The following is a 17380-nucleotide window of genomic DNA, read 5'->3' on the forward strand; positions in this document are numbered from 1 at the left end:
CCGCACGACAAAAAAGAACAAATGTGAAATTTTCCTAACTCTGTAGCCTTTGGGGGATAAATACAGACGTCTTCGTACCGATCCCTCAGACTCTACTGAGCTTGTCTGTGAATTGTGAGACCTATGTAACCTAGAGCTCTGATACCAACTTGTCATAACCCGGAATTCTCACCCTCGGGAGTCGTGATGGCACCTACTCGTAGAAGTTAGGCAAGCCATGAACTTAGAAACAACTAACTCATTCGTTTTTATACATGTTTCGCCAGTTATTTTATCAATGATTAAGCATTTAAATGACAGCGAAAAATAAAATTTAGCGGAAGTCATAAATAAATATGAAACCCAAATATCTAGAAACCAATACATGTCTCTACCCAGAACTTGGTGTCACATCATCCACGGACTACTAAGAATACTACATACATCAGTTTGAAAGAAAGATAACATTGTTTGTCTCGAATACATGAGATAACAGAATATAAAATAGGATAGAGTAGACGTCGGGCTTGTGGACGCCTGCAAGGATACCTCTGTGTCTAGGTGGACTGAAGGCTGGCTTCTGAGCTAATATTGCTGCTCAAACGCTGCTCCGGTATCTGCCCATAAGTGCAGAGTGTAGCATCAGCACAACCGACTCCATGTGCTGGTAAGTGTCTGGCCTAACCCCGGCGAGGTAGTGACGAGGCTAGGACCAGACTCCAAATAAACATGTGCAGTTATATAATATATGGCAGAAAAAAAATAAACAGGTAATAAGCAATCAAAGCTGGGGAACGGGAACATGCTTCGGGGGTAGCAGATAAAACAAAATATCAAAGAATAATAAGGAAACTACAATTTAACTTCTAACACGGATAAAAAGAAATAAGGCAACTTTCACTTTTAGTTTTATCTTGTTGCAGGCGTGCAACCCGATCCCATTTCTCATATCTTATGGTAGGCGTACCACCCGCTCCCATTTCATTATATCTCGTGATAGATGTACCATCCACTCCTATTTCATTATATCTCGTGGTAGGTGTACCACCCGCTCCCATTTCATTATATGTCGTGGTAGGCATACCACTTGCTCCCATTTCATCGATCTTATGGTAGGCGTACCACTAGCTCCCATTACTCAATATAGGAGATCATTAATTAAAGCATCCGAAGTTCCATCTAAGAGCACAACAACGTTCAAATTTCAGATTCACAGTCATGCTCGACAGCAACGTATAGATACTCGTCACCATGCCTATACGTCGCACTCAACAAGAAGCAAGTAGCAAATAGGACTCAACTCCAAATCCCTCAAGCTGAGGTTAGACCTAACACTTACCTCGAACTTTCACGGCCAACTCAAACCTCGAACACCGCTTTTCCTCTCAAATTCATCTCCAACACAATCGAATCTATACATAATTGACTCAATATCATCAATAAGTGCTAAAAACCCAATTCCAATGTTCAATTATAACTTTCCAATCATTCTTCCCAAAATCCCAAAAATCGACCCCGGGCCCGCTTGGTCAAAACATGAGGTTCGGACCAAAACCCGATCACCCATTCGCCCACGAGCCCGAATATATAAAAAATTTTCAAATCCGACCCCGAAACGAGGTCTAAATCACAAATAATCAAAAAGCCCTAACTCTACCCAAATCCCTAATTTCTACCCTTAATTACATGTTTTAGGCCTAAAAATCTAGTGGGCGTTGATGGAAAATAAAGAAAACAAGTTAAAGATTACTTACCCAAGAGATTATGGTAAAGAGAAGCTTCAAAAATCGCCTAAGAACTTTGGAGAAGAAGAGGTTTGTGAAATTTTTATAAAATCCCGAAAGTGTTCTATTTTTGGCCTTTTTAAAATCACTGGGCGAAAATGCCCTTCGCGTTCACGACTGACCCTTCGTGTTCGCGATGGTCAGGTTGGGTGAGCCTTCGCGTTTGCGTACACGGGCTCGCGTTCACGGAGAGTAATCTCCTCGAGCCCTCGCGTTCGCGTCCAAGGGTTCGCATAAGACAACAACCCCACCCCCTACCCAGGCCCATTTGGCCTTCGCGTTCCCGTGGCCAGGACCGCGTTCGCGAAGGGTTATCCCCCGCCCCCAAAGCCTCGCATTCGCGTAGAAGGAAATTCCTTCAACAACAATTAACCCATCGCATTCGCGTGGGTACTCCCGCGAACGCGAAGAAGGAAGTACCAGAAACCCAACAGCTGAGAAACCTGCAACATTTTCTAAGTCCAAAACACATCTGAATCACACTCGAGCCCTCGGGGCTCCTAACCAAACACACGTACTAACTCAACAACTTCATACGAACTTATCCGTGCGATCAAATCGCCAAAATAACCTCAAAAACAATGAATCAAACCTCAAAATCAAAGGATTTTTCTCAAACTTCATAAAACATCAACTTTAGCAATTTAGGTCCGAATCATGTCAAACGGACTCCGTTTTCAACCAAATTTTACAGAAATGACTTAAACCACACCTGTACCGGGCGCCGGAACCAAAATACGGGCCCGATACCATCGTTTTCTAATCAGATTTTATTTCAAAATTCCTTAAACATTTTCAGAAAATAATTTTACTTAAAAATTCATTTCTCAGGCTTGGGACCTCGGAATTCGATTCCGGGCATACGCCCAAATCCTATATTTTCCTATGGACCCTCCGGGACCGTCAAGTCACGGGTCCGGGTCCGTTTACCTAAAATGTTGACCGAAGTCAAATTTATTCATTTTAAATTCAAAATTCATCATTTTTCACAGAACTTCATATTTAAGCTTTCTAGCTACGCGCCCGGACTGCGCACGCAAATCGAGGCGACTCTAAATGAGGTTTTAAAGGCCTCAGAAGCAGAGAATGCAATAAAAAAATAAGTGATGACCCTTTGGGTCGTCACACATACATTAGTTTAATTGTATGGGTCCAAATTGGGTCGACCACGATCGTTGATAAATACGACAAGCGATGAGATCCTTGTAGCTCAACGTCCTGCGGGGGACGACAGACAAGCGAACAAGAGATTGTACGCCTTTTACAGTAGTGTATGTCCATTAGGGGGCATTAGGAATATTCTTTTGAATATTCTCCATGATTTGTCTTTTAGGGCTTAGAAGGGGTATGTCCCTTATATATAGCGTAAAAACAACTTTGTAAGGGGCTCTCTTTCTTCTGCTTTTCCAACTAAGAACATTCGCTATAACACTTGCTTACATAAACGATTAATTTCATTATTGTTCGATCATTCATCCTGATAAAGTCAAGAAATATTACCCTTTGTATTCACTTTGTATACCTTTTGTTCTAGAGATTATTATTATACTTAGCTAAGATTTACCCCTTCATTTTTTTGATTGATTTATTCAAAAAGGTTCCAATATCTTTTGAGTCAAACAATTTGGTGCCGTCTGTGGGATTTCTATAGCTAAGATTTTAGTTTCGTCTAGATCCTTGAAAGGGATAATCACCTCTTCCTGGCCTCGAGAAAACCAACAATGGCAGGAAAGGGGGAAGCAAGATTAAAGGCAATAGTAGGTGTCACGAACAACCTTCTGGATTCCATCAACGAAGCCAGCAGGGAAGACAATGAAAATTTAACGCCAAGCATTACACCTGAGGGAGATACCTCAACCCCTCCTCCTCCCCCCCGCACGAAAGCGTGACTTTCTCGCGCGAGAGGGAAACCTCAACATCTGCAGCAGGAGAAGCACCCTCGGTTGTGAAAAGGCTATTAGAAGAGTGGTTGACAAACACCTTGAGCAGCATACTCGACAAACCCGTCCAAAGAGATACCGGAGGCACAGTACACACAGAAATCGCAGCTATCGCCGATGAGCCAGAAATTCCATGAATAGGTAACACTCATATTGTCATTGATGCAGGTAGCAATGAACTTGCAGCCATCCTAAAGAAAATGGAAGATATGGAAAATGAGAACAAAATGCTACGCGATCAGATGAAGGAGCATCGGGAAAGGGTTGATAAAATACCAGGCGCTCTGAAGTTGCTACCAAAACGTGACATAGGCCGATTCGTCGAGCAGTCATACAGTGAAGGGGAATATCCCCACTCTATTCCGAAAACCTTCAAAATGCCGCCATATTTGAAAATATATGATGGCACCACGGACCTAGAAGATCATTTAATCCACTACGTCACTGCAGTAAAAGGCAACGATCTATCGAAAGAACATGTGTCATCGATGTTGCTAAAAAAGTTTGGCAAAACTCTGACAGGGGGAGCGTTGACATGGTATTCCCAACTACTAGCATGATAGATATCAACGTTCGAAGAAATGGCAGATAAATTCATCACCGGTCACGCAGGAGCGAAAAAGGTAGAGGCTAGGGAAAATGACATCCTCACCGTCAGTCAGATGACAGGCGAGGGACTTCAGGATTTCCTAGCCCGATTCAACAAGGTAAGTATGAGCCTACCAAACGTATCAGAAGGGATGGCGGTAGCAGCCTTCCAAAATGGGTTAAACAGAAACGGGTCAAAAGCAACCAAAGCTTCTAAGTAGACTCATGAAGTATCCTCTCACCATGTGGGAAGAAATCCATAATGCATATTGTGCCGAAGTAAGGGTAGACGAGGATGACCTAAATGTCCCAATCCAACGACTAACATCGGTCCAAACTGAAACAAGGAGAGATGCCGCAACGATGGTCGAAAGGACCAACTATCCTATTTCAATCGAGAAAGGCATCAGCCCTATATCCAAAAATCCAACCCAACTCCTCCACAACATACAGAAGCCATGCCTCGACATACAGCGCCACCTCGAAACGAAAGAGGTATGCCTCCACTATTATCTGCTCATAACTTTTGTGTTTCTCCTTCAGAATAGTGTATGCACTAGAAAGGTTCAGCACAAAGGTGCAGTGGCCGCAAAAGATGAAGTCAGATCAGAGCACCCGGAGATCGAATGTTCTGTGTGAATTCCACTAGGAAAGAGGACACAAGACCGAAGTCTACATAGGTCTGCGACAGGAAGTGGTACGAATGCTAAATCTGGGATACCTGAAAGAACTACTGAGCGATCGATGACGGGTTAACTTCTCTCGCGGACGCGGTCAACCTCAAGGAGCCACAAAACCACCTTCACCAGCTCGCACAATACAAATGATCATTGGCGGCGGTGATGTTTCGGTAATCAACCATGTGAAATTCACCACCACACACAAACTCAAGCGGATAGTCGCTCACGAACGGTACGACGACCTCGAAGATAGTATCATCTTCAATAAATCAGATACCAATGGTTTGTCTTTCCCTCACTATGATGCTTTGGTTATAACTTTACGTATCGCAGATACCGAAGTAAAAAGAATAATGGTGGATGACGGAAGTGGTGCGAGTATTATTTATCCACGAGTCCTCTACAGATAAGACTCGAGGATAAGATAGTTCCATGCTTCATAACACTAAAGGGTTTTAATAATGCAGTGGAACGGACCTCTGGAGAGATAGTGTTACTCGTTCTGGCAGGAGGAGTCACCCTGGAAATGACGTTTCATGTCATGAACCTGGAAATAGTCTACAACGCTATTATAAGGCGTCTATGGATACACGCCATGCGAGTCGTCCCGTCAAGTTTCTATCAAGTAATCAAATTTCCTACCCCATGGGGAATATTCAGCATCTGAGGTGAGCAACGCACCACCCAAGAGTGCTACCGAATCGCCCAAGATTACACACACACCTAACAACTAAAGGGTGCAAGTGCGGAAGCATAGCAATCAGCCATATCGGGAACCAAAGCTGACATACAAATAGAGGCCATCAGAGACCCAGATGTCGTAGAAGCCTGCAAGGAAACCGTAGAAGACCTCGAGCCCGTTCAACTGGACAACACCGACAGCACGAAAAAAGCTTATATCGGACACAACCTCTCAAAACCAGGTAAGTTCCATGAGTTCTTAACTAACAATGCCGATTTGTTTGCCTTTTCCCATTCAGATATGCCGGGAATCCCAAGGGACATTGCCACACACAGGCTGAATGTCGACCCTCTTTACCCTCCAGTAAGGGCAAATGAGGAGAAAATTAAATGTCGCTCTTAATGAGGCGGTCAGTGAAGAAGTTGATAAGTTGCTCGCTAATGGTTCCATCCGAGAATCAAAATATCCTCAGTGGGTCACCAATGTGATCATGGTAAAAAAGAAGAACGGGAAGTGGCGGATGTGTGTCGACTTCACCGACCTGAACAAAGCATGCCCGAAAGATTCCTTTCTGTTACCACATATCAACCAGATCATCGATGCAACGGTGGGACCCAAACTACTAAGCTTCTTAGATGCTTATTCTGGTTACAACCAAATTCTAGTGGCAGAAGAAGACCAAGAAAAGATCACTTTCATCACTCACCAAGGAATGTACTGCTACAGAGTCATGTAGTTCGGACTCAAGAACGTAGGGGCGACGTATCAAAGGTTAGTCACCAAGATGTTCAAAGAACAACTAGGTAAGACCATGGAGGTTTACATCGACGACATGCTAGTGAAGTCGAAAAAGAAGGAGGATCACATTGGTCATTTGAAGGAAGCCTTCGAAATATTGAGGCGATACGGAATCAAACTGAATCCCAAAAAATGCGCCTTTGGCTTCCTCAGGAAAGTTCCTTGGTTTTCTGGTGTCACAAAAGGGTATCGAAGTTAACCCAGATCAGATTAGGGCCATCGATGGAATACCAGAGACATTAACCAGCAAGAAGCAGGTGCAAAAATTAACAGGACGAATAGCCGCTCTGTCGAGGTTCATCTCACAATCATTACACAGATGCCAGAAATTTTTCAATGTACTAAGGAAAGACCATGGCTACAGTGGAATTTAGAATGCGTCAACGCCTTGAGAAAACTGGAAGCGTATCTGTCCTCGCTGCCACTACTCGTCAAGGCAGACCCGGGCGAATGCCTTCTGGTGTACCTAGCAGTCTCCGAAGTCGCGGTAAGTGTGGTTTTGGTTCGCGAAAACAAAGGATTGAAATTAGCCCTCAAATATGGCGCTTGACGACTCGTCCTCCATTGTGATTCTCAACTCGTAGTGAACCAAGTCACTGGGACTTTCCAAATCAAAGAAAAGAGACTACAAAAGTACCAGTCAGAAATTCACAAACTACTACCCGAATTCGATGAATGTCACCTCGACCAGATACCCAGGGCGCAAAATATCGAAGCGGATGGTCTCGCCAAGCTAGCGGCAGCCACTAGAAATATCAACAAGGAAAACATAGTCACTCTTCTCCATTCCTCAATAGACCAGGTCGAGGTACATTATGTAAACCTAACTTGGGACTGGCGCAACCGTATCATAACATATTTGTAGGATGGAACGCTCCTACAAGATAAGAAAGAAGCCAAAAATCTTCGAAAACAGGCAGCCAGATACAGCCTCGTAAACTGTGATCTTTACAAGAGAATGTTCGGCGGCCCCCTGGCTAAATGTCTTGGGCCAAATCAAACAAGGAGAGTACTAGAAGAAGTATACAAGGGGCATTGCAGCGCCCATACGGGAAACCGTTCCCTTGTCAAATGCCTCATCCGCACCGGATACTACTAGCCTACCATGAAAAAAGAAGCCGCGAATTACATCAGGAAGTGTGAATAGTGTCAAAAGTATGCCCCTATGATACACCAAGAAGGAGAACTGCTGCATTCCGTCACTTCGCCAGGGCCATTCATAAAGTGGGGGATGGATATTGTTGGACCCCTCCCGCCAGGACGAGGTAAGGTACACTTCCTTTTGGTTTTAATTGACTATTTTTCTAAATGGGTGGAAGCAGGTGCATACACTCAAATACGTGAGCAAGAAGTTATCGCGTTCATATGGGAAAATATAATATGCCGCTTTGGCATTCCCAAAGAAATCAGCTGTGACAATGGACCTCAGTTCGTCGGGAAGAAAACGATAGAGTTTTTCAAAAAATGGCACATCAAGCGAATACTATCCACACCATACCATCCCGCCAGCAATGGCCAAGCCGAATCCTCCAATAAATGATACTAAATATATTGAAAAAGAAGCTCGAGGACGCCAAATAGCTATGGCTTGAACTACTGCCAGAAGTACTATGGGCATACCGCACTACGCCAAAAACTAGCACAGGCGAGACGCCATATTCACTAGTCTACGTGACTGACGTGGTTATACCCATCGAAGTTAGAGAACTAGCTTGAGGTACTCCAACGAAAGCGGACCAAGAAACGACGAAAGTAGGCTACAAGATCTGGATAAAGTCAAAGAACGAAGAGATACGGCCCACGTAAGAATGGTAGCCCAAAAGCAACAAGCAGAAAGGTACTATAACAAGAAGGCCAAAGTACGACCGCTCAATGTCGGAGACTACGTCCTCAAAGCTAAAACACAAGCAGCGAAAGACCCTAATTAGGGAAAACTGGGAACAAACTGGGATGGACCATACAAAATCACGGCGGTAGCAAACAAAGGAGCATTCCGGTTAGAGACAATGAAAGGAAAACTACTCCAAAACAATTGGAATGTCGCCCATCTCAAATACTTCCACTTCTGAAAGGAGGCGCCACCTAAGTCGTACTCTTTTTCCCTCATCCAGGTTTTGTCCCAATCGGGTTTTCTCGATGAGGTTTTTAATAAGGAAGCAAGGGGGACATCTCGAGGTCTAAAGTATTGTTCATTACCCCGCCCGTCGACGTGATCTCCATATCAAGTAATGAATGATATAGATAGCCAAATCTCCATTGTATGTACAAAGTCAACATGTATTTCCTATAGGAATATAATCAAATCTCCATTGTATGTACAAAGTCGACACGTATTTCCTACAGGAATATAATCAAATCTCCAATGTATGAACGAAAATCCCAATGGCCAAGGCCATTGACAAAAATATGAGTTCGACCTCATTCGAACTACGACGAGATACTTCTTCAACGTCAGCTCGAAGGTAACATCCCAATGGCCAAGGCCATCGACCAAAATATGAGTTCGACCTCAATCGAACTACGACGGGATCCTACTTCGACGCTAGTTCGAAGGTAACATCCCAATGGCCAAGGCCATCGACGAAAATATGAGTGCGACCTCACTTGAAATACGACGGGATCTTACTTCGACGCTAGTTCGAAGGTAACATCCCAATGGCCAAGGCCATCGATGAAAATATGAGTTCAAACCTCACTCTAACTACGACAGGATCCTACTTCGACGTCAGTTCGAAGGTAACATCCCAATGGCCAAGGCCATCTACAAAAATATGAGTTCGACCTCACTCGAACTACGACGGGATCCTACTTCGACACCAGTTCAAAGGTAACATCCCAATGGCCAGGGCCATCGACAAAAATATGAGTTCGACCTCATTCGAACTACGGCGGCATACTTCTTCGATGTCAGCTCGAAGGTAACATCCCAATGGCCAAGGCCATTGACGAAAAACGAGTTTGATTTCACTCGAACTATGACGGGATCCTACTTCGACGCCAGTTCGAAGGTAACATCCCAATGTCCAAGGCCATCGACAAAAATATGAGTTCGACCTCGCTCGAACTACGATGGGATCCTACTTCGATGCAAGTTCAAAGGTAACATCCCAATGGCCAAGGCCATTGACAAGAATATGAGTTCGACCTCATTCGAACTACGGCGGGATACTTCTTCGATGTCAGCTCGAAGGTAACATCCCAATGGCCAAGGCCATCGACAAAAAACGAGTTCGATTTCACTCTAACTTCGACGGGATCCTACGTCAACGCCAGTTCAAAGGTAACACCCCAATGGCTAAGGCCATCGACGAAAAACGAGCTCGACTTCACTTGAACTACGACGGGATTCTACTTCGACACCAGTTCGAAGGATACATCCCAAAGGCTAAGGCCATCGACGAAAAACGAGTTTGACTTCACTTGAACTATGACGGGACCCTACTTCGATGCCAGTTTAAAGGTAACATCCCAATGGCTAAGTCCATCGACGAAAGCATGAGTTTGACTTCCCTCAAAGTACGACGGGATACTACCTCAACGCCAGCTCAAGAGTAGCATCTCAAAGGCTTAAGGCCATCGCCAAAAGAAAAGGGCCAGACCTTACCCGAAGCAAAATTGGCTTAACAATTCGACAAGTACCCGGGATATCATAAATATTACAAAGACCATCACCAAATCGACAAAATGATTTCTCCATTACAATAAAATATTACTAGCACCTATCTTTACAATGGGCTAAAGCATGCCTTTACAAAAATCCTGAAGCAAAAAGTAAGTACAAACCAAAAATTACACATCATCCCCGGTAGGATACGCATCTTCATACCAAGAGTCAGAGGCAAGACGGTTCGCATCATCAGAGCTAATATCATCCCCATCAGGCATAAGAGGGTCGTATCTGCATGCCTCACAAGTTGCACGAGCTTCTGCACGCACACCCTGAAGTTCTACTTCAGATGCCCTCCCGTAAGCATGAAGAGCCTTGTACATATCGAGTCGGGCCTCAGCATGAACCCACAACTCGTATAAACAAAGAGGTATGATAGGATCAGCCGAGGCACGAGACGTAGAAGGTTGCAAGCGTCGACTCACGTCCTCTATTCTCAATGACGCCACTTGTCCGTTCAATGTGGATAGCTCCGCCGCCAACTCCTTAACACGCCCCTCAAGCCCCGCTACCTTAAGTTCGGATGCCTCCTTCTCCTTGGTCAGCTCCGACCTACAGACATGGAGGGTATTTTCCAAGGCCACCATTTCAGAAATACCAGTCGCCAGCTTATCGACACTGACACTCAACTCACCCTTAAGCCCATCAATCTCTGCCGCCTTCGTACCCAATTGAGTAGTCAAACTGGCCACCTTTGCTTGCAAGTCGGCATTCTCGGGCATCACCCCTCTACTTAACTCGAGCTCATCTTCCTTCACCTTAAGGGATGCCTCAAGTTCACTATTGCGGGCGACGGCCTTCATAAGGTCCTCGTCTCGCTCCCTCAGCTCCTCGACCTTGCGCACCAGTTGATCCTCCATCTACTTAAGCCCTTTGCGGAACAGTTGAAAATCACGGTCCTGATTATAGATGTCGGTCATCGCACGATGCTTAGTGCGATATTTTTGGTATTTGGAAGACATCTTCCCGTAGATGGCCGTCCTTTTCCTTTCCTGGCGCTCGCGCTCGGTCTCCATGATAAGGGTCTGGATCGACATCTGAACCTGAGCCTTCGCCTTCGACGTCTTCCGAGTCGACATCTGAACCTGAGCCTTCGCCCTCGACGCGCAAGCCCCCTCCAACGTTGGATGACGTGCCACCTTCAATAGAGCGTACTAAGCCGCCTCCTAGGTAAACCTCTTCCGTTTAAGGAGACCTCCCCACTAAGATGGCGTCGGCCATAAATGTAGGCATAGGTGCCATCTGCGATGCACCCCAACCTCCTTCTACCAGTGTCCACGACCACATCTTTCCCAAGCTCCACTCTCCTCCTTTTTCTCAGTAGCGACTCGTCCCCGTTAGAGGATTCGTCCAAAAGGTGAGGGGTCGGTACGGAAAAGGCATCTTCCCTCACGACCATATCTCGAGAGGGAGCTTCCATTTGAATCGGCTGAGTACGACCCCTTCGAACGGATTTAGTCAAAGTAAATTGCATTTCTGCAGCAGTGACAGCCTGCCAGAATGCAGGGACTGGGGCCATCCGCCTAGAAGCTCCTCAACCTGTCATCACGAAGAGTCGTATCAATAGATAATGGTGTATGACCAACGAAGTGATATAGGGGAATACATTTACCAGATGAAACTCTCGGTCCATAACGTTTCACGAAGGCGGGCCAATCTCGGGTCTCCGTTGCATGGGGCAACAGACAGGCTACCTAGTCCATTATACCGGCAATAGGGCGGGGTGGATACCCCATAGCTGCAAACGAGAAGCAAATAAACCCTATAATGAATGAAGAGGAAAATAAAGAGTAAAACAAGTGGTGACACTTACGATTCTCATTCCACCGCTCCGGGAACCTAGCCGGGTCAGAAACAATGTGTTCGGTTTTGACAAAGAAATACTTATGCCAAAACTTGTGACTTGCTCAGTCGTCGGTCCCAACCACCAGCACTTTTGTTCCACAGTGCCTCAAATGCACCATAGTGCCCCTATGAAAGCTGGACGAGAACAGGTACAAGAGGTGGTGGACAGTAACCTCGCACCCCGCCAACTCCGCATACTTTGTCAACAGCAGAAGTATCTTAAGCGTGTATGGTGAAAGTTGCGTCGGGCAAACTTCATAGAATCTATAGAACTCTTCCGCTAACGGAAGAAGGGGGAAAGAATGACCGATCACGAAGGGGTACTCGTAAAAAGCGCAATACCCAGGCCTATGGACTTCCACGAAGTCCCTTCTCACTGGAACCATATCAACATGAGCAGGGATGTTATACTTTGTACGGAGAGCATAAATATGAACTTTCTCCGTTTTAGAAAGCACGGGGGTAGGAGTAGGAGGAGGATCCTTGAGGAAGTCGCTTCGAGACATGGGGTGTCTCGGCAGCAACTCCTCCACGGTGGGAAAACTATCCCCCTCTTGCACCGTCATATTCTCACCGCCAGAGGGGAGCTCCATGGACAATGGGGCGGCCTCAGAAACTCCCTCACGAGATTGGTGTGTTCTAGGCATTTCTTTGATGGAAAAGGTGTTAAAACAGCAGAGAAGGTTATGAATGAAGAATGGGAGAAGAAGAAGCAGAAAGTTATTAGAACAAACTCGGGAGGGATGAGAAAGGATAACCAGAAATGAAAGGGCCAAGAGTTTTTGAAAAAACAAACCCTCCACCTATTTATAGGATTGGGTGGTGCCAGAATCGAAGCGGAAGACTGTAGAGTGGCACCGAAATCAAAGCGACAAACCCTCAGCCCATGTCTCAAAAACACGCATAATGATGACGCACGTGGAGGTGACATCATTTCCCGATAAAATACACTATCTGGTGTCTTGTTGTGCACACTGACCACCCATTATTGGCCAAGCCGTAACGCTTCGTAAGAACAAATTTCTCCATTAGAGCGAGTGGTATCCGCTTATCGAGGACGCACCAAGTTGCAACCTCGACAAGCGGATGGACTAACTGTATGGGTCCAAATTTGGACGACCACGACCGTTGATGAATACGACAAGCGACAAGATCCTTGTAGCTCGATGTCCTGCAGGGGACGACAGACAAGCAAATAAGAGACTGTACGACTTTTACAGTAGTGTAGGTCCATTCGGGGCATTAGGAATATTCTCCATGATTTGTCTTTTAGGGCTTAGAAGAGGTTTGTCCCTTATATATAGCGTAAAAACAACCTTGTAAGGGGCTCTCCTTCTTCTACTTTTCCAACTAAGAACATTCGTTGTAACACTTGCTTACATAAACGATTAATATCATTATTGTTCGATCATTCATCTTGATAAGGTCAAGAAATATTACCCTTTGTATTCACCTTGTATACCTTTTGTTTTAGAGATTATTATACTTAGCTAAGATTTACCTCTTCATTTTCTTTGATTGATATATCAAAAAGGTTCTAATATCTTTTGAGTCAAACAACACTAAAAATATTGAAGCACTCAGTATAACATTTTTAATCAATAGTGTCCAAAATGAAGGGAGCCTTAGCGTAACTGGTAAAGTTGCTGCCATGTGACTAGGAAGTCACGGATTCAAGCCGTGAAAACAGTCTCTTGCAGAAATATAGGGTAAGGTTGCGTACAATAGATCCTTGTGGTCCGGCCCTTCCTCGGACCCGCACAAAACGGGAGCTTAGTGCACCAGACTGCCCTTTTAGTGTAAAAAGTACAACATACAACAACAACAACCAAAAAAAAATCCTCAATGGAATCCACAAGTAGGGTTTTGAGAGAGGTGTATATAAATTTTACCCCTATTTTAAGAAGATAGAAAAGTTGTTCTGAAAGACCCTCGGCTCGAGAGGAATAGTGTCCTCCAAGATACAAAATGGATTTTGGTGGATCAATAACTAAGATACATCAATAGTATTTACTATGAGTTAAGTTGGTTTTGATCCAAGAAAAAAAGCATAGACCATATCGCAACTGACAACTACAAGTTGTCTGTATGTCAATTTGGTTATTCGAAAGTGCCAAAATGCATCAATAAAATGACTTAAGGGGAAGGCAATATCAGACAAAACTCATACATTAGTTTAATCATATTGATCAAGAGATTTTTTTAACTTTTTTATTGACGAAGAGACTGCCGTCTCTTGAAATTTGAAACTCAAACCTATCAGTCCTAAGCTTTTGAAAAATAATTAGGTGAGACACCCCCACAGAATAAGTCAATCATAGAAGCAAATCAGAGAAAGAAATCCTTTTTTAACATGGTATTCGGTATTTGTATTGGACCACTATTTTAAAAGGCGTTTTCGGGGCGAGCCCTGGGGCGAGATGCACCAAAAACATCCTAAGGCGATGGTGTGAGGCGAAAGTCTCAAGAGGTGTACGCCTCGGGCGTTTGAGGCGCGTTTTTTTAGTGAGGCGTAAGCCCTAAAGACTTTTTCAAAATTTGTTGAATAAATCCTTCATATAATATCCAAATTCTCAAAAGTCAGCTTGGTAATTACTCAAAAGTTTAAAAAAGGAACTGAAATGTATTAAATTTAAAAGTCAAGACCTTTTTTACTGATTGAAGCCCTAATTCATGGTTTTTCCCAATTCTTTATCTTGTTCAAATTGCAGGTTAGTCATCCTTTTTGTTCCTCTCTGTAGAAAACTTTATTCTTTTCGACTCAAGTTACTTGTGCTTATAAGCAGCGTATAATAGATTCTTTTGACTATTTTTTTGGAACACATCTATATATTTTTTCACATATTTATAGTTTTCTTCAATTTTATGCAATTTTACATGTTTATAAATATTTATTGTAATTATATTATTTTATAAAATATTAAAAATTAAATACCTATGGGGCTTACGCGCCGTGCCTTGGGGCTTACACCTCGCTGAGGCATATGTAAAATGTCTCGCCTTACGCCCACGCCTTTTAAAATACTGATTGGGATCCGACTAATCTGAACTCACATCGCGTAAGCTTCAATAAAAGTAAAAGCGCTCCTTAACAAAAAAAAATTCCATTTTCAGGGTCGAAGGGGAGCCCTGGCGTAATTGATAAAGTTGTTGTCATGGAATTAGAAGGTCACAGGTTCGAGCAGCGAAAACAGCCTCCTGCAGAAATGCATAATAAGGCTGCATACAGTAGACCCTTATGGTCCGGCCCTTCTCCAAACTTCGTGCATAGCGGGTGCTTAGTGCACTGAGCTACTCATTTAGGGATCGAACCCGCTAAAAGAAATCTCAATAAAGCACCATAACTTCCAAAATAACAATACACCACTGCCCTTTAAATATGCCATGCTCTGTCTCTTCCCAAAGTAAGGTCCCTTTTGATTCCATTTTGAATTATTCTCATTTGCCACTATAACATTTTAACAAACATATCATATCATATTCAATCTTTGCATCCTTTCTATTAAGTCAATGATCAAACAAGCCAATCTCTCCCACCATACTTCTTCTTCAGTCTCTGATACAATGACCATTGATGAACCAGAGCCTAATCCCATATCTGATCCCATCTCAGAGTGGTTGGATGGTACCTTATCATATATTCCATCGTTCCTCAATGAGTTGTATAGTCCTGATGACTTTTACGGGGACTCGTGGTGGGTTCCTGGTGAAAATATAGACCAAGAATGACAGATCAACAATAACAACAACAACAATAATCTGACGGCCTTCATTTGGAGCACTATCCCTTTGGAGCCGATCATTTCAAGCCACCCGACGCCATTGGTTTCATCCCAGAAAAGGAAAGGAAATGATTCTGACTACAATCCCAAGATGTCGAGGAATAATCAGAACCGTCGGATCAAGGATGCCGATGATAGGGAAACCAATGTAGACCAAAGGGTGCCAACTAAAAAATCAGCAGGACACAAGAAAGCAACACACAAGTCAACAGGAAATAATAGTAACAACAAAGAAGGAAGATGGGCAGAGCAGGTGCTTAACCCTTGTGCTGCTGCAATCACTGCTGGAAATCTGAATCGTGTGCAGCATTTGCTGTACGTTCTGCACGAGCTTTCCTCACTAAACGGTGATGCCAACCATCGGTTAGCTGCTCGTGGACTCCAGGCGCTAACGCATTATCTTTCTACTCCATGCTCAACTTTAACACCTTCTGCTTCTAGTGGTGTTACTACTTTTGCTTCTACCGATCCAAAGTTTTTTAAGAACTCACTGATCAACTTCAATGACATTAGTCCCTTGTTTCGTATACCCAATAGCATTGCAAACTCCTCAATACTCCAAATTCTTGGGGAACATGATCAACCCCAGAACCTACACATTCTTGATATTGGAGTCTCTCATGGAGTTCAATGGCCAACGTTGCTCGAGGAGTTGACCCATCGATCAGGAGGGCCGCCACCATTGGTTCGTCTAACAGTTATTACACCTACCATAGAAAATGATCAACTAAGAAATAGTCCATTTGTAATTGGTCCAGCTGGTTACAATTTTTCCTCACAGCTCCTTGCCTTTGCCAAGGGAATTAACATCAATCTACAAATCAACAGAATGGAGAATTACCCACTTCAGAATCTTGATTCTCAAGTGATCAATTCATCCTCGGATGAAATCTTGGTTATTTGTGCACAGTTCAGACTCCATAACTTGAAACACAACAGCCCAGACGAAAGGACAGAGTTTTTGAGAATATTGAAGAGTTTGGAGCCGAAAGGAGTGGTTTTGAGTGAGAACAACATGGATTGCAGCTGCAACAGTTGTGGGGACTTTGCAACAGGATTCGCAAGACAAGTGGAGTACTTGTGGAAGTTCTTGGACTCCATCGGTGTAGCTTATAAAGGACGTGAGGGTGCGGAAAGGAGGATGATGGAAGGAGAGGCAGCAAAGGCTTTGACAAACATGGGAGAGATGAACGAGCGAAAGGAGAAATGGTGTGAAAGCATGCGAACTGTTGGCTTCGTTTGAGAGATGTTTGGAAAGGATGCCATTGACGGAGCTCGGGCAGTGTTGAAGAAGTATAATAGCAACTGGGAGATGAAAGTGGATGAAAAGGATGGCTGTGTGGGTCTGTGGTGGAAAGGAGAACCTGTTTCATTTTGTTCCTTATGGAAGATAGATCCCAAGACAAATGAGAGTTGGAACAGTCAATCAAATAAGAATCAAGTTTGAGAGAAGCACACAGCTGTTACATATGAACCTGATAAAGTCTACTGGCAAACCCAGTGTCCGGACGAATATTGATTAACTGCTTTCCCACAGGTTCAGATCAGTGCATTTGCAGAGGCAACAAGTCAAAAAATTGTTTAAGTCCCTTAAAATTTTGATTCTAGGCAGGTGGTCACGTAAAAGAATATAGA

General features: G+C 43.9%; 1 pseudogene; it reads left to right on the top strand.

Annotated features, from left to right (window-relative positions):
* The first annotated feature begins 15470 nt into the window (after positions 1 to 15470).
* Positions 15471 to 17354, top strand: LOC104230182 (protein NODULATION SIGNALING PATHWAY 1-like; annotated as a pseudogene).
* The last annotated feature ends 26 nt before the right edge of the window (positions 17355 to 17380 follow it).

The sequence above is a fragment of the Nicotiana sylvestris genome, chromosome 10, assembly GCF_000393655.2.
Source record: "Nicotiana sylvestris chromosome 10, ASM39365v2, whole genome shotgun sequence".
NCBI classification, from domain to species: domain Eukaryota; kingdom Viridiplantae; phylum Streptophyta; class Magnoliopsida; order Solanales; family Solanaceae; genus Nicotiana; species Nicotiana sylvestris.